Below are 24,054 nucleotides of genomic sequence, written 5' to 3'. Positions count from 1 at the left end.
ATTGTGCATGCTCTGTTGCCTGTGTCTATGTGCCTGTGGTTCTGTCAGTGTGATCATGTGATGTATCTGACCCCAGGAATGTGTCAATAAAGTTTCCCCTTCCTGGGACAATGAATTCACGGTGTTCTTATTTCAATTTCCAGGAGTGTATGTGTTGCATTACTTACTGAACGCCCTCGTACTACGTGTCTGATAGAGAAACGGCGACAGTGATTTCTCCAGTTTTATTCACATCATTTATCCTCTACAATTCAGTAGATACACCCCGATGTCAATATACTCAGCCTAGTGCTGAGAGCCGCCGTCTTCAAACCTCTGTAGACCTAACTGTGATGTTAGAGACACCCTTTTTGCCTTGTCTGTCTCCTCGGGTTTCCATAGCGACTGGCGAAGAGTCACTCACGGGCATAGGCACTATTACGGCCGTGCGTTGAGATGGACAAATTTACGCAACGTATTGCTCTGCAGACTTCCTAGCGTACATTTGCTGGCCGAGTATTACAATACACTGCTCCACCTGTATTATCACTCTACTCTAAAGAGGTGTCGACAGTCTTGCTTTGACCTGCAAGACGGAGTTAAAACTGTCAATTCTGCTGTATTGCTAACCAATGTCCTGTAGCAATTCAACTACAAGGTGATCAATTCACAACGCAACCGCACGGCATCGCTGACGTTGAGTATATTTTCCCTCCGCTGTGAGGTCCTTGTTTGTATTTCCTTCTTAGGCGACGAGAAACAGTGTATTATGTGAAAGTGTATCAAGTGAAATGACGAAATACAAGTAATCTATTCGTCAAAGGGTATTCATGTATGATTCATACGTGCATACATAATAAGTACGTGAAGTAAAGAGATAATTTAAAGATAAATTTCCTGATGTTCAACTTCCTAATCGGACTGATAGCTAAATTTCGCGAAACTGGAAGTGTCATGACAGGAAACATAGACAACCACGTGCTGTACTCACTGAAGGAACTATGGATAACACTTAGCATGCTCTGAAATGGTCCAGAAAATCATTTCGACGTCTTTCTCAGCAAGTGGGAATTTCCTATGGCTCTGTTGAAACGGTTAGAAAGTTATTGTGCTACAGCCCTATAAAATAACTGCAGCGCAAAATTTAAACTAGGTGACCTTGTAGAAATGTTTCGGATTTGTGAACGGAGTTTGGATTGGATTGTTTGGGGAAAGAGACCATACAGCGAGGTCATCGGTCTCATCGGATTAGGGAAGGACGGGGAAGTAAGTCGGCCGTGCCCTTTCAAAGGAGCCATTCCGGCAATTGCCTGGAGTGATTTAGGGAAATCACGAAAAACCTAAATCAGGATGGCCGGACGCGGGATTGGACCGTCGTCCTCCCGAATGCGAGTCCAGGGTGATAGCCACTGCGCCACCTCGCTCGGTAACGGATTCTGAATAGGGTTCATGAAGGAGAAATTGACTCTAACTTTATTTTCAGAAGAATTATGGTTCCACTTAAGAGGATACCTTAATTCACAAAATAACCGTTATCAGAATTCTGGAAAGCCTACCGTAATACACTAGGCATCCCTGCATGATCAGAAAATAAGTGCCTGGTGTGCTATTAGCTGTGAGAGAATAATAAGCCTTACATTTTTCCAGGAAACAATTAACAGTAAGAGATATGTGGAAAGTGTTTTGTGACCTCATTTTGGCCAATGAACTGAGAGAGAACGTGCTTTGGCGACCTTGCAGCAGGACACTGCGATGGCACATACAGCTAATTCCTCATTACAGGAAATTCCTGGCTTGTTTCAGGACAGGGTTATCACCAATTACATAACCTTCCTGTTACACTGATTGTACCCTTCGCGATTTTTATCTCTGGGAGCAGTAAAAGAGAAAGTGTACAAATCAAATCCACACATCTTAGATGAATTAAAACTAACATTCGTCAAGAGATTGCTGTAATTTCTCAGAGGGGACTGTGAAATGAGCGATTTCCTAAGTAGGTCTGAAAATGAAACTTCCTGCAGATAAAAACTGTGTGCCGGACTGAGACTCGAACACGGGACCTTTGCCTTCCGCGGGAAGTGCTCTACCATCTTTTTTTTCTTTTTTTTCATTTTTATTTTGTTCGTTGTTGATCGTTGTGTTTGGTCGTTGCGGACGTCGCATGACAGTCGTTCAAGTTTTTTTTTTATCCTTCCACTCAGTTTTTTATTACAGATGCCAACCAGCTCTCTGACCGAACACGTCGAGCTACCGTGCCGGCAACCATCCGAGCTAGCCAAGCACGACTCACGCCCCATCCTCACAGCTTTACTTCTGCCAGTACCTCGTCTCTTACCTTCCAAAATTTACAGAAGCTCTCCTGCGAACCTTGCAGAACTAGCACTCCTGAAAGAAAGGATATTGCGGAGACATGGCTTAGCCACAGCCTGGGGGATGTTTCCAGAATGAGATTTTCACTCTTCAGCAGAGTGTGCGTTGATATGAAACTTCCTGGCAGATTAAAACTGTGTGCCGGACCGTGACTCGAACTCGGGACTTTTGCCTTTCGCGGGCAAGTGCTCTACCAACTGAGGCAAAGGACCCGAGTTCGAGTCTCGGTCCGGCACACAGTTTTAATCTGCCAGGGAGTTTCATATCAGCGATCTCAAAATGCTTGAACAACGAAGGGAGACAGTTCCAGATTCTCCTTGCTTAATACATATGAGTAATTTATTTTTATTTTTAAGTTTTTTGTTATGTATGTTAGAAATAACTGAGGCAACAAACCTTTACTATACTGCTTCCAAGGTTTTCAGGTGTACGCCGGATGTAATTGCCGAAGATTCACCTGATGGTGTCGGAATGATTGTCCCCGAAATATCGTATAGTGGACCTTCGACAATTGCATACGGCAGTTAACCTGAGAGCCTTGAAAGCATCATCTACCCCGGGAAAGCCTCAGATCGCTTAACTACCATATACTAACTGCGGACCACGTGTCATCCGCGCCACGGGCACAACAGTCGGTCTTCCTCACTGGAATGCACGCTACGATAGCCATTGCTCTAACGATTGATCACCCTGCACTATCAAAAGAGTACCAAATTCTAAGACAGGACTGGAGAACAACCACCTCAAACAACTACTACACCTTCTTTAATACGAAGCAGCATAAGAGTCTCAGGTTAAAAGACAAGAATACAGTTACAAAAACACCACCGGTTTCCACTCAAACAAATGGAATCTATTGTCTCCTGTAAGTCCTTTACAAGTCCGCCTCTTTATTAACAAACACAACCTGCAGCTGGCTGATCTCTCCAAGTTCGGTATCGAACCCATACTCAGCTAGCAAAAGCTCATTCATTAAGTCAGTTGCTCCTTTTCTCATTATTACCGGAAAACGAATTTAATGACCATTGAGCATCACTCTCTGTCGACTCTTCACACGCAACACCTTTAAAACATCAGCTCCTCCAAAAGCAGTCCACGACCCCTGCCAAACTCTCATAAGTGGTGTATGCTGATTCTCATTTCGTGAGCTACCAAAACGGCTACGCGAAATTATTTTAACATGAAGACATTTTGGCCAGTCAGCCGGCAATAAGTGTGTAGGTCATTCAGTTAGCTGTTATCTGCCAACGGTCATAGTATTTGCTTAGTCCGAATTACTTCACTGACTGCAATTTTTTCACATCAGCTTGATTAGGTATAGATTTACTACCCAATAATGGCAAGCTGTTGAGGACTTTAGTCCAAAGACTGGTTTGATGCAGCTGTACGTGCTACTCTATCCTGTGCAAGCCTCTTCATCTCCAAGTAACTACTGCAACCTACATCCTTATTGTACTCATCTCTTGGTCTCCCTCTACGATTTTTACCCGCCCCCCCTCCCCCACTACTAAATTGGTGATCCCTTTATGTCTCAGAATGGGTCCTACCAACCGACCCCTTCTTCTAGTCAGGTTGTGCCACAAATTTGTCTTCTTCCCAGTTCTAGTCAGTACCTCATCATTAGTTACATGATCTATCCATCTAATCTTCAGCATTCTTCTGTAGCACCACATTTCAAAAGCTTCTATTCTTTTCGTGTCTAAACTCTTAATTGTCCACGTTTCACTTCCATACATGGATACATTCCACACAGATACTTTCAGAAAAGACTTCCTGACAAATTTATCTTCTTCAGAAACGCTTTCCTTCAAATTGCCAGTCTACATTTTTTATCCTCTCTACTTTGGCCATCATCAGTTATTTTGCTGCCCATAGAGCAAAACTCATTTAGTACTTAAATGTCTCATTTCCTGATTCAGTTCCCTCAGCATTACCTGATTTAATTCGAGCACAGTTAAATTACCATCGTTTTGATGATGTTCATCTTATACCCCTCTTTCCAGACACTGTCCATTTCGTTCAACTGCTCTTCCAAGTCCTCTGTTGCTTCTCACAGAATTACAATGTCATCGGCAAACCTCAAATATTTTATTACTTCTCCCTGAACTTTAATTCCTACTCAAAATTTTTCTTTTATTTCCTTTTCTGCTTGCTCAATATACAGATTGAATAACATCGGGGATCGGCTACAACCCTGTATCACTCCCTTCTCAACCACTGCTTCCCTTTCGTGCCCCTCGACCCTTATAACTGCCGTCTGGTTTCTGTACAAATTGTAAATAGCCTTTCGCTGCGTGTATTTTACCCCTGCCACCTTCAGAATTTGAAAGGCGTTATCATTGACGAATAATCTGATTTTTTCTATAAAAACTGTAAATAAGCTTTAGTTCCGTGTGTTGTACCTATGCCATCTTTAGAGTTAGGAAGAGAGTATTCCATTGAACATTGTCAAAAGCTCTCTCTAAGTCTACAAATGCTATAAACGTAGGTTTGCCTTTCCCGCTACCTTTCTTTCCCAATCTGAGGTAATGCTCCGCCTCTAACGACCTACTGACCTCGTCATCAACAGAACGCTAGATCCTAATCTTCCGTTTCTTTCTCATTTTTTCAATTTTGAATATAAATTTGCTTCAGATATAATAAAATAATGTACTTGTAGCTGATCCATAAACGAGTTTGAAGTCGAATTTACTTATAACTACGTTCTGTCTTCCAAGTAGTTTCTGTACCAAAGTTGCAGGTAAGCAACAAGCGACTCGTCTGCATCAGATTCTGTTCTGCCCTGCTCCATTCACGCCAGCGGAGAACGACGACACAAAAGGAGCAGCAGTAGCAACAAAGCAGTCGACCACTTCCGAAGCTGGATGGGATGTTAATTAACAACGGCGAACACCCGGATGGCCATATCCCCGCCTCAAGTCTGCTAACCGTCGTGTGCGGGTAGGCTAGTCACCGAACATTCGTCTTCCGGCTGCCGGTGGCCATAAACTCCAGGCATACGGCCATAATGCTTAGAACGACGACAGGACATCCGACTCCCCCCCCCCCGTCCCCCCCTCTACCCCTTCCAGTACCCCTGACTCCTCCTCCCATAGTTCTCGTCGATGCTGGATGCCAACGAAGGAGGAAGCCTTTAAGTCAGGCGCGTTGGTATTCATCCCGGCAGCGCTTTTAATGGAGCTGTCGCCCGCCACTTTGGCCATAAACGCGCTCCGACTGAGACGCCGCTCGGCTGTATTCGGAGCGAGATAATGAAGTCGCGACGACCTGCCGCCGAGGAGTTGCAGGCGCGACCATTTATTGTAACCGTGGCTCGTTACTGCAGAATAACAACCCGGCACCTGCCGCTGTCTGTCCCAGGCGGACAGAGAAAAGACGCCCGGGAAGAGCGCAAGCGCACTCCGATCTTCAGAGGAGGAATTCTGTGTAGTCCTGAGATAAAGGCACCACGTCAGTGGAAAGTTTAACCTCTTCTTTATTCGCAGTGGAATTAAGTAGACCATATTTACGAAATGTCTTCAAAAAATTTTGGGGATTTCTTTTGAAAATACTTTATTTGTTCGATTATACACTACTGGCCATTAAAGTTGCTACACCAGGAAGAAAAGCAGATGATAAACGGGTATTCATTGGACAAATATATTATATTAGAACTGACATGTGATTACATTTTCATGCAATTTGGGTGCATAGATCCTGAGAAATTAGTACCCAGAACAACCACCTCTGGCCGTAATAACGGCCTTGATGCGCCTGGGCATTGAGTCAGACAGAGTTTGGACGGCGTGTACAGGTACTTTCTCCTCCTTACAAGAGGCATCACAACAACGTTTCACCAGGCAACGCCGGTCAACTGCTGTTTGTATATGAGAAATCGGTTGGAAACTTTCCTCGTGTCAGCACGTTGTAGGTGTCGCCATCGTCGCCAGCCTTGTGTGAATACTCTGAAAAGCTAATCATTTGCATGTCACAGCAACTTCTTCCTGTCGGTTAAATTTCGCGTCTGTAGCACGTCATCTTCTTGGTGTAGCAATTTTAATGGGCAGCAGTGTAGGTGGTATCCCATGGCTTTTGTCACCTCAGTATACATACTCCTCTAAGTGTGAGGGTATTTCGCCTGTCTCATACATTATCTGATAAAAAGAATCTACATAGCTGTTAGTGGATATCAACACGGGATGTGTCCTCACTCGTCTTTCATTGCGGATTTAACTTGTAATCTCCCCCTTCTTCCTTCTTCCATCTATTATCCACGTTATAAAATGTCCAGTCCAAATAATTAATAATAAGCAAAGTTTTTTATCAAGATTTGAGAGGAGCGACGTTTACAATAAACTTTCGCGTTTATTTAGCTTGTCATTTTGAAATACCTCGAGTTCTTCTTGTCTAGAAGTCTGATTGTCAAAGATGAAAATCTAACATCAGTTTCTCACCATTGGTTTGAACTAAATAAATTGGAAGGTTTTTGTTGCAGAATTTTTTACGTAAATATATTTTCCATTGATTTTGCCACATTTTAGTAGATCATACAGTATTTTGATTTTCCACATTAACAAAGCCGAAAGTACTTTGTTCTCACCTATTATACAAAAAAATGTCCTATCACGTCAGAGGCAAGCTTACTACTCTCACACTCGGCGGAAATTACCACATTCCAAAGGGTTTACAATTTTTGTTAACAAGTGGTTTCCTATTAGTTTTTGTTACATCATTAATTTCGATTATTATATCACAAATGAATCCACAAATAAACATAATAAACATTACAGGATTGCGTAATTAATAACAGAAATTTAAGGTGTGCAAACAATTCGTAATTACAAATGTTTTAAAATAAGTAATTTCGATTGTACACTCAGAACAAGGACTTATCGATTATAACACCAGAACTGAAGTGTTTTATAAAGTAATTTCCTTTCTTAAATGTTAGCTTGAAATATAGCATAATGTGTACAATATTATGTCAAAGTTTTCAGATAAACAACTGAGATAATATTGACCTGTAGAAAATTCGAAAAATGATACTGGTATCCACAACTACTGTTGAGAAAAAATAACGCTAGAGTAGGGTGTCCCGTTACAAAGTCTGCTGGGAACACTTCCACAGGGCGCTAGATCCTAATCTTCCTTTCCTTTTTCTACTTTTTACTTTTTGAATATGTATTTGATTTGGATCTAAGAAAAGTAATGTACGTGTAGCATTTCTGGAAAAGAGTTTAAAGTCGAATTTACTTAACAAAGTAAGAGCCTACGGAATATCAGGGCAGCTGTGTGGCTGGATTGAAGAGTTTTTAGCAAACAGAACACTGCATGTTGTTCTCAGTGGAGAGACGTCTACAGACGTTAAGGTAACCTCTGGCGTGCCACAGGGGAGTGTTATGGGACCATTGCTTTTCACAATATATATAAATGACCTAGTAGATAGTGTCGGAAGTTCCATGCGGCTTTTCGCGGATGATTCTGTAGTATACAGAGAAGTTGCAGCATTAGAAAATTTCAGCGAAATGCAGGAAGATATGCAGCGGATAGGCACTTGGTGCATGGAGTGGCAACTGACCCTGAACATACACAAATGTAATGTATTGCGAATACATAGAAAGAAGGATCCTTTATTGTAAGATTATATGATAGCGGAACAAACAATGGTAGCAGTTACTTCTGTAAAATATTTGGGAGTATGGATGCGGAACGATTTGAAGTGGAATGATCATATAAAATTAATTGTTGGTAAGGCGGGTACCAGGTTGAGATTCATTGGAAGAGTCCTTAGAAAAAGTACTCCATCAACAAAGGCGGCGGCTTACAAAACACTCGTTCGACCTATACTTTAGTATTGCTCACCAGTGTGGGATCCGTACCAGATCGGGTTGACGGAGGAGATAGAGAAGATCCAAAGAAGAGCGGCGCGTTTCGTCACAGGGTTATTTGGTAAGCGCGATAGCGTTACGGAGATGTTTAGCAAACTCAAGTGGCAGTCTCTGCAAGAAAGGCGCTCTGCATCGTGGTGTAGCTTGCTGTGCAGGTTTCGAGAGGGTGCCTTTCTGGATGAGGTATCGAATATATTGCTTTCCCCTACTTATACCTCCCGAGGAGATCACGAATGTAAAATTAGAGAGATTCGAGCGCGCACCGAGGCTTTCCGGCTGTCGTTCTTCCCGCGAACCATACGCGACTGGAACAGGAAAGGGAGGTAATACAGTGACACGTAAAGTGCCCTCCGCCACACACCGTTGGGTGGCTTGCGGAGTATAAATGTTGATGTAGATGTAGAACTGCTTCCAACGTACTGAGGTCACAGCACATACCCCATCCGTGGCCAAATGCAAAAGCGCTACCTTGACTAGCATTTGCATTTATGTTCAAGTACGTATTTCTCGCGATGTTTCCACATATTTGTCCAACCCCTGCAAGGAGAATTTCGATATTTTGCTGTCCTCCCAGGAGCTGCAATTTCAATGGCCACGAGTGTTTAAGGGAATGGGAAAGCATAATTAGACAGGGGACGGGAGAAATGTGTGCTGCGACGAGAACCACTGGTGGCGTGCAGCGCGAGGCTGGGGCAGGGCAGGCGAGTGCTGTGATTGATGAACGCAGGCAGGCGCGTGCCATTCCGCGCTGCGAGCCAGCAGACAGCGGCCCACATAGCGCTGCCACTTGCCGGCCGCAGGGGAGACAAAACGCCGGCGCGCCGGGGCTGTCACGCCGGGACAATGGGACTCCGCTGCCGGCACCGCATCTTGCATTCTTTTATTCGCAGCGCCGGGGACAAACACTCTCGTCCCGTCCCGGCTTCTGTTCTCCGCTCACCGGAGGCTGCGCTGGCCTGCCGAGTGCCTCCAGGGCGTCGGCGCGCCACTCGCTGCAATCTCCCGTCCGAGAGTCGCAGTCCTACTGCAGCTTTATTCTGTCACTGTCTGCTCTGCCCCGCCCCTAACTTTACTTCCTTTCACCGAGAATTATCACGGTACGGGTAAATCCTCTATTGTTCTCGAAATTTTCGCTGCGTTCACTCTGTATCTGTGGTGTGCGTACTGTAAGACCTTCGGTACACACACCATCAGATTATATGACTTGTCGCTCTAACGAAGTAGGCGAGTGTCGGCAATATGTCTCGTGGTCTTATTGTGGGGTGTTTATCTTCTGCCGTTCGGTCAGACGTTAGAAATGCCACCTGCACGCTTAGAGTAGCAGATTGACGGTGATCAACTTTAAACAGCATAAACCTTACTTAACTTGATTCTGGATGCTGTTTACAATTGACAATCTGAAGTTCCTTTGGTCTTCGTACGTTATTCTTATTCTCACACTGATACTTGACAAAGTGTCTATACATTTATCTTCATGGCTGTGTACAGGAATTTGATAATCTTATTAGGCGCAGACTGAGACTTGACTACAGACTGGTACAGACTGGTGCAGACTAATGCAGACTGACTAATCGGAGGTCTGTACACTCATTATAATACCTCGTGCGTTCAGGTATCACTGCGCGATTGTGATCCGCGAGGAGAAAAGGTTCTATGTAAGTAGCAATCTCATTGGCTGCGTCACATATTAATACGCGGATCGGCAGAAGCAGAATTTGGTCCGTCTCTAAGACAGCGCCATCTCGTAGTGCGGAGACGGACGAACGCTGCCCCTGCGCTGTTGTGCTTAGCGGGGCGCGCTCTAGTGGGAAAGTTGTGTACGCGCTGACTACGAGGAACTATGTACACAACAGTATCCTTATCAGCTTCACTTGTAATTTCGAAAATTAGATACTCGTAAATGTGAGCTTATTCTGATATTTCATTGTCAACGAACATTTTTGTTTCTATGAGATCATTTATCTCAAAAACTGCAGTATCAGGTTTTTTTTCGTTTATAAAATGGCTAATCACATTAAGGGGGATAGGACGTCAAAACGGACCAACTTGGAGCAGGAGAGGCACCACAGGACATTTTAATTTCCAATGCGTATACTTTTACAAATAAATTCTTAAAACTTTGTCAGGAAGGATTTAGGATTCAAACCCATAACAGTGGTAGTTCAAAAACATAGCAAAATAATTTTTTTTACATGTGAAATTTCATAATTTTTTTCACTTACTATTGGCTGCATTTGTTGCTATAGGTACTCTTTTCTTCATAAGTAAGAGGGACTCTTCGATGAATTTTGCACAGCATACAAAACATACTTACAGGTGTATGAAACTCTAGAATTTATTTAATTTATGAGAAAATGGATGAGCTGTTAAATTTTAAACTTCATGTTCTGAAAAAATTCAAATTTTATAATTATTTATCTCAATTTTTACCACAGTTTTAATAGATTTGGAAAATTCCAGAGTTTTGCACTAAGGTGTTTGTGTTTAACAGGCAGTGCAAAATTCATCGAAGAATCTCTCTTACTTACGAAGAAAAGTGTACCTATAGCAACAAATGCAGCCAATAGTAAGTGAAAAAATTATGACATTTCACGTGTAAAAAAATTTATTTTCTTATATTTTTGAGCTTTTACTGCTACGGGTGTGAATCCTGAATCCTTCCTGGTCATGCTGACAAAGTTTTATGAATGTATTTGTAAAAGTATACACAGTGGAATTTAAAATGTCCTGTGGTGTCTCTCCTGCTCCAAGTCGGCCCGTTTGACGTCCTACCCCCCTTAATGTGACCCATTTCCAAAAGCCTGGATTAATAACATTCGCAGCAGACCACTGCGAGACCTGCCGGAGGAGAGTCAGAAGTTCTGGAAGGTACCGACAGGGATAAGGAGCCGACTCCAGTGGCGTGGCCTGATGCGGCAGGTTTCTGTGTTGAGAGAGGTGCGAAGAGTCCAATCGAGGTGTTCCCCAGGATTCTAGATTGGAATTAAGTCCAAGGAGTTTGGCGGCGAACGGAGAACGGTAATCTCATCATGGTCCTCTTAGAAACACGCGAGTATACTGTCTAAGGTGGCTATAATTTCGCACCTTACAAGAACTCATCCACATACTTTGCCGTGATCTACAAACACTATTAGGTATCATGTGATAGGTCGTACATCGTATATATGAATATATAAAGGAGACTGACATTTTCACGTACGCCTTGTAAATAATTTCTGGAACCGCGTGACCGCTACGGTCGCAGGTTCGAATCCTGCCTTGGGCATGGATGTGTGTGATGTTCTTAGGTTAGTTAGGTTTAAGTAGTTCTAAGTTCTAGGGGACTGATGACCTTAGAAGTTAAGTCCCATAGTGCTCAGAGCCATTTGAACCATTTTGTAAATAATTGTTAACGCTTATTGCATGAAAGGTGACGGAGTGTCTTTATTATCAGAACGGCGTAATGAATGATTGCCTATACTAGTAGAGGCTGGAAAGCCAGTGGTGATGAAACGACAAGCAGAACTCAAGCTCTGGGTGTAAAGCCTGCACAGGTGTTGGTCAAAAATGGGTCAAATGGCTCTGAGAACTATGGGACTTAACATCTGTGGTCATCAGTCCCCTAGAACTTAGAACTACTTAAACCTAACTAACCTAAGGACATCACACACATCCGTGCCCGAGGTAGGATTCGAACCTGCGACCATAGCAGTCGCGCGGTTCCGGACTCAGCGCCTAGAACCGCTAGACCACCGCGGCCGGCAGGTGTTGGTCCTGCTTAAACACAGAAAGTAGCTAGACGGACGTCATGGCACCTGCGCTCTGGAGCGCAATAGGGTGACGGCCGATCGCTATTGTAGAAGGGCGGGAAAGATCTTGGACGCAGGTGAGACGAACGGTGAAGCGGCACCTCAGAAACCACGCAGGCGGGGTTATTTCCAAAGATTTTTACTCAGAAGCATACCATTGTGTGAGTATAGGTATTTCCTCGCAAATTTCGGGCGCTGTAAGACAAAAGACTAAAATATGGTTGCTCGGCGTTTGGAAGAATCTGCAGAGAAGGAGAATATTCCGTGGTTTCCGGAATATGATCCTTTTTCGGAGTTACGAGGCTGGGGAGCCGAGCCTTGCTGGGAGGCCAGCGGTGGAGAGGCGAGCTCTTCCATGTGAGCGCCCGTGTGTGACAGTCGCTCGATATCAGCTTTGTTGGTATAGACGGACTTTCTGTCTTTGCTCTCAGGAGACTTTATAGTTAGAACAGTTAGGCACTGTACTGTTGCGAACCTATACGATTCTGGACTTCACCTCCGGGCTCGAAGTCGCCGTTGAGTACGCGGCGTTCAGTAATTGAGAGCACTTCCTCTGTCTATTCTTACGTTTGGACGTTATCTGAACTCCGTTTGTGGCTGGCAGTTCGCGTTTCTCGTCTGTAGAACACAGAAAGGAGAAGACAGTATTATAGTATATTACTCAGAGGACCGCCTTCTGCCGTCCTACTGTTTGACAGAGTTCATTTGTGGCTGGAGTTCTTCCATCGTCGCAGACGAGTACGAGAACCATCACTTCGACGCACCGGACCCAGAACATACGGTTATATCGCAGACTGCTTCGTCTTATTAGGGCTCTAACAGCTAAACAGCTGTGTTCACGTTAGTTTATTTCCACTGAGGTTCCACACCATCGTAGATCATATTTGAAAGTAGTGTCTTCTAGTGTTTGGTACGTAGGTGATGTCAGTCTGTAATGTCCCCACAGAAAATACCATCTACCACGCACCAATTAATCATTTTCAATCAAACCATCCACATTCATTCACTTTAGAAAAGTTATCTGATCTGATTTTCTCGTAATATATGCGGTGACAGCTCGACGACGCGAAAGTATTTTCTAGTGCGTTTATTCTTTGAAATAGCAGAGATGCATATATGCATTCTCCATGGTTGTTAGAGTGGTAACGAGGACAGCTTCTGGAGTATCTGTTGAGGGATTGACGTGTTTCTGAGAGATACATATTCTACTCTTCTTCTCGCTAAAGCGAGCCACTTAACATTTGTGCCGCTAGCGGTTTGTTTGAGGAGAAAGAGACTGTAAAAGGAAAATAATTAAGGTGTGGAATCACCGGAGATCTGGACATGTAATGGAGATGGATTTAATACACAATTTCCTCCATAAATAAGGTTTGTGACTTTTTTGTTCTGGAGTGAATGAACGAATGAGTTTTTTCTGAATCATTTCATGATCACGTTGGCCCTGTAATTAGTGAGGAGGTTTCAGCTGTGTCGAAGAGAGCCTGCCATCACTGAGTCTGTGTAAAATCGTCCAAAAAGGCTTCGTACACATCTGGAATTCGCAATCTTTCGTAAAAGGAACAAATTGTCCAAACGATTGATTCTCCTGACTGACTGCAGTGTTTAACAGTAATAATAAATGTAAAGATTTCTTACAGCAAGCCAGCCGCTGATTACCAAGACGAAGGACACCACCAAAGATCCTATTTGGCTGATTTCACGTAATAAAATATTATATTAAAAACTGTACATAGATAAAGAAGAGAAAGAGAGAGAGCGAATGAAAATAGAGATAATACTAATAATCCTCCATTAGTCTAATTTTTCGCCTGTCTCATCACGGATCAGCCGAGAACGGGGAGGGCCTTACTTTACTGTATAGATTTATGTGTGAAGGTGAAGGGATCTTAAAGGCAACAGATACACGTCTATACAGACAAGACATTACACAGAGATAGCGGCTAGCTGCATTCATAATCTATTCTTAGATAAAGAGACGGCAACTTATTATCAGAACATTTCAAAATGTTAAAAGTCATTTCGAGTTATTGATATTAGATCGCGCAGTCATAGTAAGGGGCAGAGTTTGGCAATTGAATAGTAATTTTACTTAGTAAATGTAAACTTTATAATACTAAGATTTTCTTTTAATCTATAATAAGTATATAAGCAGGAACAACGTTTATCATTTAGTAGGATTAGTTGCCTTCATCATTCATTTATGTTTAGACTGTAATTTATAGGATTAAGATATTCTAAGATCTGTTTCAGGGGGTAGTCAGACAGGGCCCAATCTTCTTTTTAGCGTTTATTATTTTCCGTTGTGCACATTGATTTTACACCCGCCTGGAGTAGCATCTTGTAACTGTAAGCTGTGTGACACGTTGCATTTTTTGCTGGTAGATGCCATCGTGCGAGGAAAATCAAATAGCATGTAGTCGAGAATATGGTCCCCACAGATAGATCCATAATTGTGTTGATCCGTTCTGCCCTCCAGAATGACGAGATCGCCCACGAAACATTCCCCATCCCACAATGCTTACTCCTGCGGCCTGGACCCTTTCGACAGTTGTTGCAGGCATCCGTCCGATGGAGCATGAAAAGTGATTCATCTGAAAAGGGCATTTATCGACTCTCATTTGAGGTCCAGCTGCGGTATTGGCGTGCAAATTCTAGCTTTCGTCTCCGCTGAACAGCAATCTCCAAGGCTGTGTTGTCCAGGCGCCTACTGCGGAGGCCCTTCACAAGAACGGTCGTTGAGGACACTGTTGGTAGCCCCTTGGTTCATCAGGGCAGTCAACTGCTGATCAGTTTCATGTCCACTCGCCGTAGTCGTCGCTCACTCCTGTGGTGCACTACAGGTGCCTAGACGCCGATTTGCATAGCGCCATTTTGCTATGCAAGCTGTATTTTAACCACGGCGACACGCTGACAGTCTACAAAATTAGCACGAACGCCAGCAGCTATTCCATTTTGCACGTCGGATAAATCGCTCAGTTTTCGCATTGCGACAACGACTGCTCTGATTCGGCGTCCCCCGACACGCTTTGTATGAAACGTCCCCTTAGAAAAATTTATACATGACTGTGCTTAACCTGACACACAATATTTTTTAGCGCAACGCAATCTGACTTTCAAAAATCCCTACAAAAAATGGCCCTGACTAACATTAACCTATGCGTTTCACAGATCACTTACCTCACAACAATCTTCGTTACTCGAACTACTGCAATACAGCGAGCGCCACTACTGCCAGCTAAATAAAAGATTCAAACTACGGAAGGCACTAACTACTGATAGGCATAGTTAGCAAATGAAAGATTTTGATAGAGAACAAACAATGTATTTACCTTAATAGTGTTGAAAAATCATAATATACATAGCAATTCATAATATCCAGTATTAAAAATTTCAAAACTCCGCCATCTCTCTCCCCACATCCACCACTGCTGGCAGCTTACCTCCAACTGCGCAACGCTACGCGCTGTTCACATCCAGCTGCCGCTGCCCAACACTACAATGGCAGACAACAATGCAAACTAGCCACAGACTGCACGCAGCACAGCCAGTGATTTTCATACAGAGTGCTACGTAACGTTGCCAATAAGAAAACATAAACAGCCTACTTACATGTATACCCTCCACTGCTAGGGCTGCTACCTGGCGTCTGTGAGTGGTTATTGCACGTTGACGTCAAACATAGGAGGTGGTCACTTTCGTGTCATCGCAGCGAGTATCTTTCCAGTATATTCTTTACGTAATCTGACCTTCAAGAACATTCCGTTTTGTGCAGACCATTTTGTTTTTCTCCAAAGAGCGTGACATCGTCTACACATGAGACAGATTGAAACAGTGTGTACGTATCGCAATACGTCGATCGATTTGGCCTTCTGGTTATTTACCGTATCAACCAGATACATGGTGTTTCAGTATTCCCATTACAGGCTTTTACGGATTGTGAAGCGAATTTAATAGGTAAAATTCTACTCAAGAACCCATGTCTGGGGTACCACTCCGATGTAAAATAAGTTTCCTTCACCCGATCGCTTCGGCAATCAGCGGCGGCGAGGTAACGACATTTGCTCCAGCACGTCTGACTGCACATGTGCAACAATTAACTCCCATTCCACGACCTGCTCCAAAGGGTGGAATACACTAACGTTCATCTTGCCTCGCGACTGATGCACCTGGCACAGGTACTGCCAATTCCACATGGTATTGCTGATAGCTTTATGACGGCCTTAGGATACTATGTCAGCCAAGGGATGTTGTTTAAGGTCAAATACGAGACTTTAGCTCTTCCACAGAATTGAGGAGGACTTAACCTCACGAATGTACGGAACAAGGCTCTAGCTCTATTCCTGCGAGCGACGCTACGGACCTGGAACCAACGGAAACAAGCAAACACATCGGCGATCCTGGACGTGCTTCTTCCCACGTTATTTGAAGCGACGGTGGCGGTGGGCACAATATCGCCTTCTTTTTCTCACGTCGCGCGAACCTTTGTTGATTTTAGTTATGTTCAGTCGCAGATGCCTTCTACAAGGATCCCCACTGCCCGTGAGATGTATCGATACTTGAGGCGTCATCATGGCAGCAATGTTGTCGAGCTCAAATACCCAACGAGCGATTGGCGACAGATCTGGCGAGCTGTCAATACGCCTCTCCTCGCCACTGCAGCGAGTATAAATTAATCAACCACAAGACAGTCATCCACCGAAGATGGTACGACATTCACTTGGTAGCTTCCCCGCTCTTCCTTATATAAGGCATGCAAGACACTGACGAACATCCTCTGCAGTGTGGTGAGGCAAAGGATGTTTGGCGGCTGATGCAACGCATCATGGCCCTCCTCCGACGCACCGACGACTCCACGATGACGACGGACGCTTTATTTTTCCCCAACGCTGTCTTATTCCCCTCACAGGAAACGTCGGCAATCCGCTGCATTGGAGGACAAGCACCGCACTACGTGCTCTAACGGGCTATGGTATCGGGCATGGGCCGGCCGCTGTAGCGGAGCGGCTTAGGAGCTTCAGTCTGGAACCGCGCTGCTGCTACGGTCGCAGGTTCGTATCCTGCCTCGGGCAAGGATCTCTGTGATGTCCTTAGGTTCTTTAGGTTTAAGTAGTTCTAAGTCTAGAGGACTGATGACCTCATATATTAAGTCCCATAGTGCTTAGAGCCATTTGAGCCGTATCAGGTATAGACTACTGGCGTTATTTACTAGAACAACACGAAATCATCCAACGTCACTCTAAACACACAACGCACTTTGCGAAGTTTCTAGTCAGCAGTCAGCATGTTTCATGACCCCCGAAGGGGTGGGAGTCACATGTTGACGTAGTTTCGCGGGCTAGGATATTACCTCCAGTGGAGGGACGAGGATATCACTTCTGATCTATATTTCTTTCATTTCTTTTACATATGTGATTATTTTAAATAAATGTACAATGTTTCCTTCCCACTGCCTCTCCCTTATCCTGTCAGGAGATGGAGACACCGTGGCCAGGCCTCCAAGCACGACCCATGCCCCCTGATCTATAACTATATAAACAATATCGTAAAAAAATACGGTTAAGGAGACTGTTCGTGTAAAGTGGAAAATTTGGGTCCGAGTTCCGGTTCAGCAAAAATTTTTATTTTTCCAGTAAATTGTACGGTTGTGGTGGTACCGTAGTCGTAGTCTGTGAAAACATTTCATGGGTATGATGTTAGTTGCACTGCAATTTTCGGTTGAAAGACATCCTGAAGGAGAAAATATTGGACGGCACGGGATGTCTCACTACGTCACGCAGTGTCGTACGTGTCTTTTTACGTCGTATCACGGACGGCTGTGTAACTGGGGCAAAAGTTAAGACGCCTCGTCCAAAGGGCCCGCGCGTTTGCTGTTTTTTATGGAAAGCTTAGGGATGGAAAAAGGGCGGAGGTTGGAAGAGAAGGGATAGCGGACGCAGTGCATGGCCGTCACCTGTACACCTCTTCCACGCTGATACGGTTTTACTAGGATCAAAGCGCGTGATGGAAGCTATCCTGTTACCTGATCTCTTGGCTTGGAGTTTTGGAAAGCGCGCAGGTAACAGTGCAGTGCGACAGGAAGGCTCTGTGCCGAGATTCTTTAAACAACTTTGAACCACTAAGCCCGTCAACCCTAAATTCCTAAAGAATCGGACTCCCATGTATAAAGGAGCTCTGAACGCCTGATTCCTTTGTTAAAGAGTTAATGTGTTAAATATTTGACGTTACGCATGTAAAATATTTATGACTGAAGACGCCATACACGATTATGTTGGTTTTACTGAGTTCGGATCATTCAGCCCATAGACTAGTGAAAAAGTAAGGACCAAAATTGGTAAGAAATTAAAATGTCATTCTTGATGCTCCAGTCTTACCGCATGAACAATGACCACTCAGTAAGCGACAAACTTTTTTGTATCGTTTTTTACTATTTTGAGATACTATAAGTCTTCAGAACAGGCATGAAATCACGTTTAAAATTTTTTGGGAGTCGCTAAGTGCACATATATCACACATAAGATGAGTATAGTCTGTGTAACTTGTGCTGAGAGAGAAAAAAAAAATCTCAATGTTTATGACGTCATATCTCCTGAAGTGTGTGTCGTAAAATGACATAGCCAGCCGCGTTGGCCGAGCGATTCTAGGCGCTTCAGTCCGCGCGACCGCTACGGTGGCAGGTTCCAATCCTGCCTCGGGCATGGATGTGTGTGATGTCCTTAGGTTAGTTAGGTTTAAGTAGTTCTACGTTCTAGGGGACTGATGATCTCAGCAGTTAAGTCCCATAGTGCTCAGACGGCCGCGGTGGTCTAGCGGTTCAGGCGCTCAGTCCGGAACCGCGGGACTGCTACGGTCGCAGGTTCGAATCCTGCCTCGGACATGGATGTGTGTGATGTCCTTAGGTTAGTTAGGTTTAAGTAGTTCTAAGTTCTAGGGGACTGATGACCACAGATGTTAAGTCCCATAGTGCTCAGAGCCATTTGAACCATTTTTTTTTTTGGGGGGGGGGGGGGGATCATTTGATTCCATACCGCTTTATGAGACGTGGTAATATAAATAATTTTTTTTACCCTCAAATATTACTTCTTAATGTGGTAAACTTGATATAAAATCTATGTATGTCTAGCACGAAATTACGTAGCAAAAATAAATTTTTGTTGTTATCTTTCCAACTGGATCTTCTCTTTTCCGTGCTACTTCGTTTGTGGTTTCCAAGTTGGTATTGACACTGCTTTAGATTTCTGCTGCGAATGAGGCGTAAATTGTCTTTACTGTTCTTTTATCCACAAAATAAGAAAGTATCAGTTGATCAGTTTCTCTGTATTAGTTGGAGTAATGTGTCTGTTAACGAAACTAGTTTCGAAAACTGAGTGCGGTATGCCAAGAGGACGCAAGTGTATTTATTCTAGCTCCCACTGCATTTTCACCGTTCACAAAGAGTAAAAAAATTGGACAGGTTGGGCGACATCACGTGCCTTTCAAGCACAAAGGAATAGGTTGAAATCAGCAATCTGTTATTACGGCTGCACGACGGAATTAACAAGTGTAAGGCCTCAGGCAAGACCAACAGATTCGGCTCATATTTGACGGGTCACTTGTGTACAACATAAAATGAAAGACGTTAAGGCACATTAGCTCAACATCACCTGTTTATGAGAAAAAATTACCCCTAAAGTTCATAACGTGCTATCCGATCAAAATTAGCGGGACTGATATGTAACTGTAAACTGCGCATTTTTCGTCACCATCTACGGGGTTCTACAATGCATACTTTTGCTATAAACCTAGGAAGGAAATCTTTAGGACTGCCACTTACGTACCCACAGGATAAACGTTATTAAACGAAAACGCAGCTGTTGTAGCGACCAAGGTATCTCCGCGGGAATCAGAAAACTTGTGTTCGGTTCATGCATGCATTTTGATATATTTTTTTATTTGTATTTTTTTCTGAACCGTAACTGGTAGGGATAAGGGTGTTAATAAGGTACGGAAACCAATAAGGTGTACCAGCAAGGAAAACAAACAAATTTCTCAAAAAGTCACGGATTAGTACACAATTAAAATTGAAGTGCTCTTCTGGAAATCTAGTGGGAATTGCACAACAGCGCGGATGCAATAATGATTCAACGCATGACTTCTAGCGTCGATTTTTCAGATGATTTTACCTTATGCATGCTATGCGTCAAAATTAATCCCTGAGAAAATGCAAGGCTATTCAGTAAGTAAGTTCTGATCGGTCACGAAATGGAAACCACTGTGAAAATCTGATGAAGTTTTGCACAGGTGTGTTGGGCCGTGTGTCTACTAAGCCCGACAATCGCAGCAAGTTGCTCTTTTCAATTCTGAGCGCACAGTGGTTACGTAAGGACGCCTAGAAAATAGTGTTCCCAGCCAAGTATGACGGCCTGGTGAGAGATTTCACCTGATTCGTGCAGCCCACATAACATAACTGTCATACGTTTCGTTCTTCATGACAGTTCTCGGTCACAGTCTGCAGGGGCAATGAAGATGCTCCAATAGCGTTTTCCATGGGAAGTGGTTGATCACCCACAACACAGCCCGTAAATATATCGTCCTGAATTTCATCTCTGCTCACATGAACCGCTGGCTACAACGACAACATTCTGGCAAAGATAACGAGCTGTTGACGAGCGTAGTGAGTTTGTGGAAAGCGCTGATGGCGGCATTCTGTGACGAGGGTATCGGAAAGTTGGTACAACGCTACGACAGATGTCTCCGTCGGAGCGGCGACTATGTAGAGAAGCAGTTGTAATGTGTAGCTATCTTCTGCAAGTAAAACGGTTTTGATTTTCACAGTAGTTTCCATTTCACTACTGATCGTAACTGACTTTCCGAATAGCCCTCGTATATTTTTAAATGTAAAACCAAACTGTTTTCCAATAAATCTTCGGAATGTACGATGTACGTGGGCGACGACAGTATTCACTTGACATTCTCAGTGCTGCGAGTAAATGTACTTCGAATGTTTATGTGACAAGTGGCATCTAGGAACAATGAGGACCCAAAGAAACTGGTACATCTGCCTAATATCGTGAAGGGCTTCGTGAGCACCCAGAACTGTCGCAAAACGACGTGGCTTGGCCTCGACTAATGTCTGAAGTAGTGCCGGAGGCAATTTACACCATGAATCCTGCAGGGCTGTTCGTAAATCCGTACGAGTACCAGAAGGTGGAGACTGCTGAAGACCACGTTGTAAGGCAACCCATATATGCGCAATAATGTTCATGTCTGAGGAGTGTGGTGGCCAGTGAAAGTGTTTAAACTCAGAAGAGTGTTCCTGGAGCCACTCTGTAGCAATTCTGGACGTGTGGGGTGTCGCAATCTCCTGCTGGAATTGCCCAAGTCCGTCGGAATGCACAAGGGACATGAATGGATGAAAATGATCAGACAGGATGCTTAGGTACGTGTCACTTGTCAGAGTTGTATCTAGACGTATCAGGGGTCCCACATCACTCCAACTGTATGCGCCCCACACCATTACAGAGCCTCCACCAGCTTGAACAGTTCCCTGCTGACATGCAGCGTCTATGTACCAGTACACGTCCATCTGCACCATACAATTTGAAACGAGACTCCTCCAACCAGGCCACATGTTTCTAGTTATCAATAGTCCAGGGGAGGCGTAAGACTGTGTAGACAAGTTATCAAGGGCACACGAGTGGGACCTCGGCTCCGAAAGCCCATATCGATGATGTTTCATTGAATGGTTCGCACGCTGACACTTGTTGTTGGCCCAGCACTGAAATCTGCAGCAATTTGCGGAAGGACTGCACGTCTGTCACACTGAACGTTGGTCCCATTCTTGCTGCAGGATCTTTTTCCGGCCGCAGAGACGTCGCAGATTTGATGTTTTACCCGGTTCTTCATATTCACGGTACACTCGTAAAATGGTCGTAAGGGACAATTTCCACTTCATTGCTACCTCGGAGAAGCTGTGTCCCATCGCTCGTGAGATGACTATAACACCACGTTCAAACTCACATAAATCTTGACAACCTGCCATAGTAGCAGCAGCAACCGATCTAACAACTGGGCCATACGCTTGTTGTCTTATATAGGCGTTGGCGAACGCTGTGCCGTATTCTGCTTGTTTCCATATCTCTGTATTTGAATACGCATGCCTATACCAGTTTCTTTGGCGCTTCAATGTAGTTGTTCGAAGGAAAGTGAGGTCTTGTAAAAGAGTGTGTGAAAGAGCCAGTACAAAGGCAACCAGGATTAAAATTGTAATTATTTACTAACACATCCTGTTAGAGAAGTTTATTTCCTGCCTTGTTATTACTCCTTATTTATTTAAATTTGTTAAACATCTTATTCGTAGCAATTTCTACACGCAGGAAATACAGATTAAAGAAAAAGACTGCAGAACTGATCTGGGACTTGGAGCACAGGTTTTCCGCTCTCCAGCCAGATGCCTCGGTTGCTTTCCTTTAACAGCGTTTACCTGATGGGTGTATGAGCAGCAGTCCTAACACTCTCTTTTCTCGATTGCTAGGAAAATATACAATTTAGGACACCAATTACGATAAAAATGCTCAGTTTTTCAATTAACTATGATTCCTGTAAATTTTGAGTCGATTGTCCGTCATGAACTTTAGGAGCGGTTTTCTCAAAAACGGCTGGTAATTGATGCAAAATGGCTTAAGAGACATTCGTTTTAGGTTACAAACAAGCGACATGCCAAACATGAATCGAATATTTTGGCCTTTGTGTGAACTTCATCAAGTAAGTGCAATTCAGACTCAATTTGTCTAACACAGTTACGAACGTACCATAAAGGGATACCGACACAGGTACTGTAGCTGCTGAAAGAGGCTAGTTAACTCTCTGTATCGCTGACCTTAACAGATGGGTGCAGTTTTGATTGGGAGCCTATGAAGCCTGCAGCAAGATAAATTGTTCCTGAGTAACACCGCTTAGTAAACAAGGCCGTTTATACGTAAAGTTTGTGTTGTTGCTGAAATACGCGGCGTTTAACGAGAATGAAGTATGTTTTCGCCTAATGGTCCAAAGCAGTGGCTACACGGAGCGCAAATGGCCTTTACACAGCGTGCTCCTTGCGAATATAATTTTTCGGGCCGTTGCGAAACGACGTGTCGACAGATTTCCACCCCCGCGCAATGTTGTACGCCCATTACGGCCAATGGGCAGTTCCCGGTGAAATACGGATTAAGAACCTTTCGCTACATTTGACCTTCATCGTTAGTATTAAACACCGGACTATAACGACACTAAAACTGGGTATTTTTGTAGGAGAATTCCCTCACGAGGAATGGAATGTGTAGTCGCCGTGTTAACGCTCGCTATCCGTTTCGAAGAAAGAGCTGGAGCTAAACACACACAAATCGAGTCTGTAAGTACCTGCGTGGAACGTAGTACTTGTAAATCTGTCCTCTTACACAGTGGACGATATGGCACTATTTTTTGGAAAATGATTCGTTTACAAGACGGTCTTAGTGTTTCTCTAAAGCAACAACAAGCCAACACTATTTTTCGGTTACCCATCTCGGAACACGCTATTTCAACCGCACTTTTCCTTTTCCTTGGATATGGGCTTTACCTGTAACACTATACCCCAGAATGCCGGAGAAATACAAATACGGAGATATGCGGATAACTTGATTTGCTGCAGATTTGCTGACATAGCCTTGGCAAGTAATTTGAACTCCATCTGTTGGGACAACGTAAGGCCCTTCTCGACATGGCGGTGTCCGCAGATATCCGCTTTCAAGTAACGGCCATTGCATAAGGGCCTCCATAAAATCAAAATTTATTAACAAACTAGCGTACCTGGCAATGCTTCGCAACTCCTAAATGTCTATGGGAATCGGATATACTCCTTATCTCGTCCCCCCCCTCCTCTCTCTCTCTCTCTGTCCAATTCCTCCTCCTCCCCACACCTGCCTCTACCTCCTCCTGTCCTCCTTTCTCTGTCCATCTCGTCCTTCCACCTCTCCACAAAAATATGCAAATGTGTGTGAATTCCTAAGGGACGAAACTGCTTAGGTCATCGGTCCCTGGACTTACACACTACT

The sequence above is a fragment of the Schistocerca cancellata genome, chromosome 2 (genome assembly GCF_023864275.1).
Source record: "Schistocerca cancellata isolate TAMUIC-IGC-003103 chromosome 2, iqSchCanc2.1, whole genome shotgun sequence".
Lineage (NCBI taxonomy): Eukaryota > Metazoa > Arthropoda > Insecta > Orthoptera > Acrididae > Schistocerca > Schistocerca cancellata.
The sequence above is the reverse complement of the archived record's forward strand: the minus strand, read 5'-3'. Positions refer to the sequence as shown.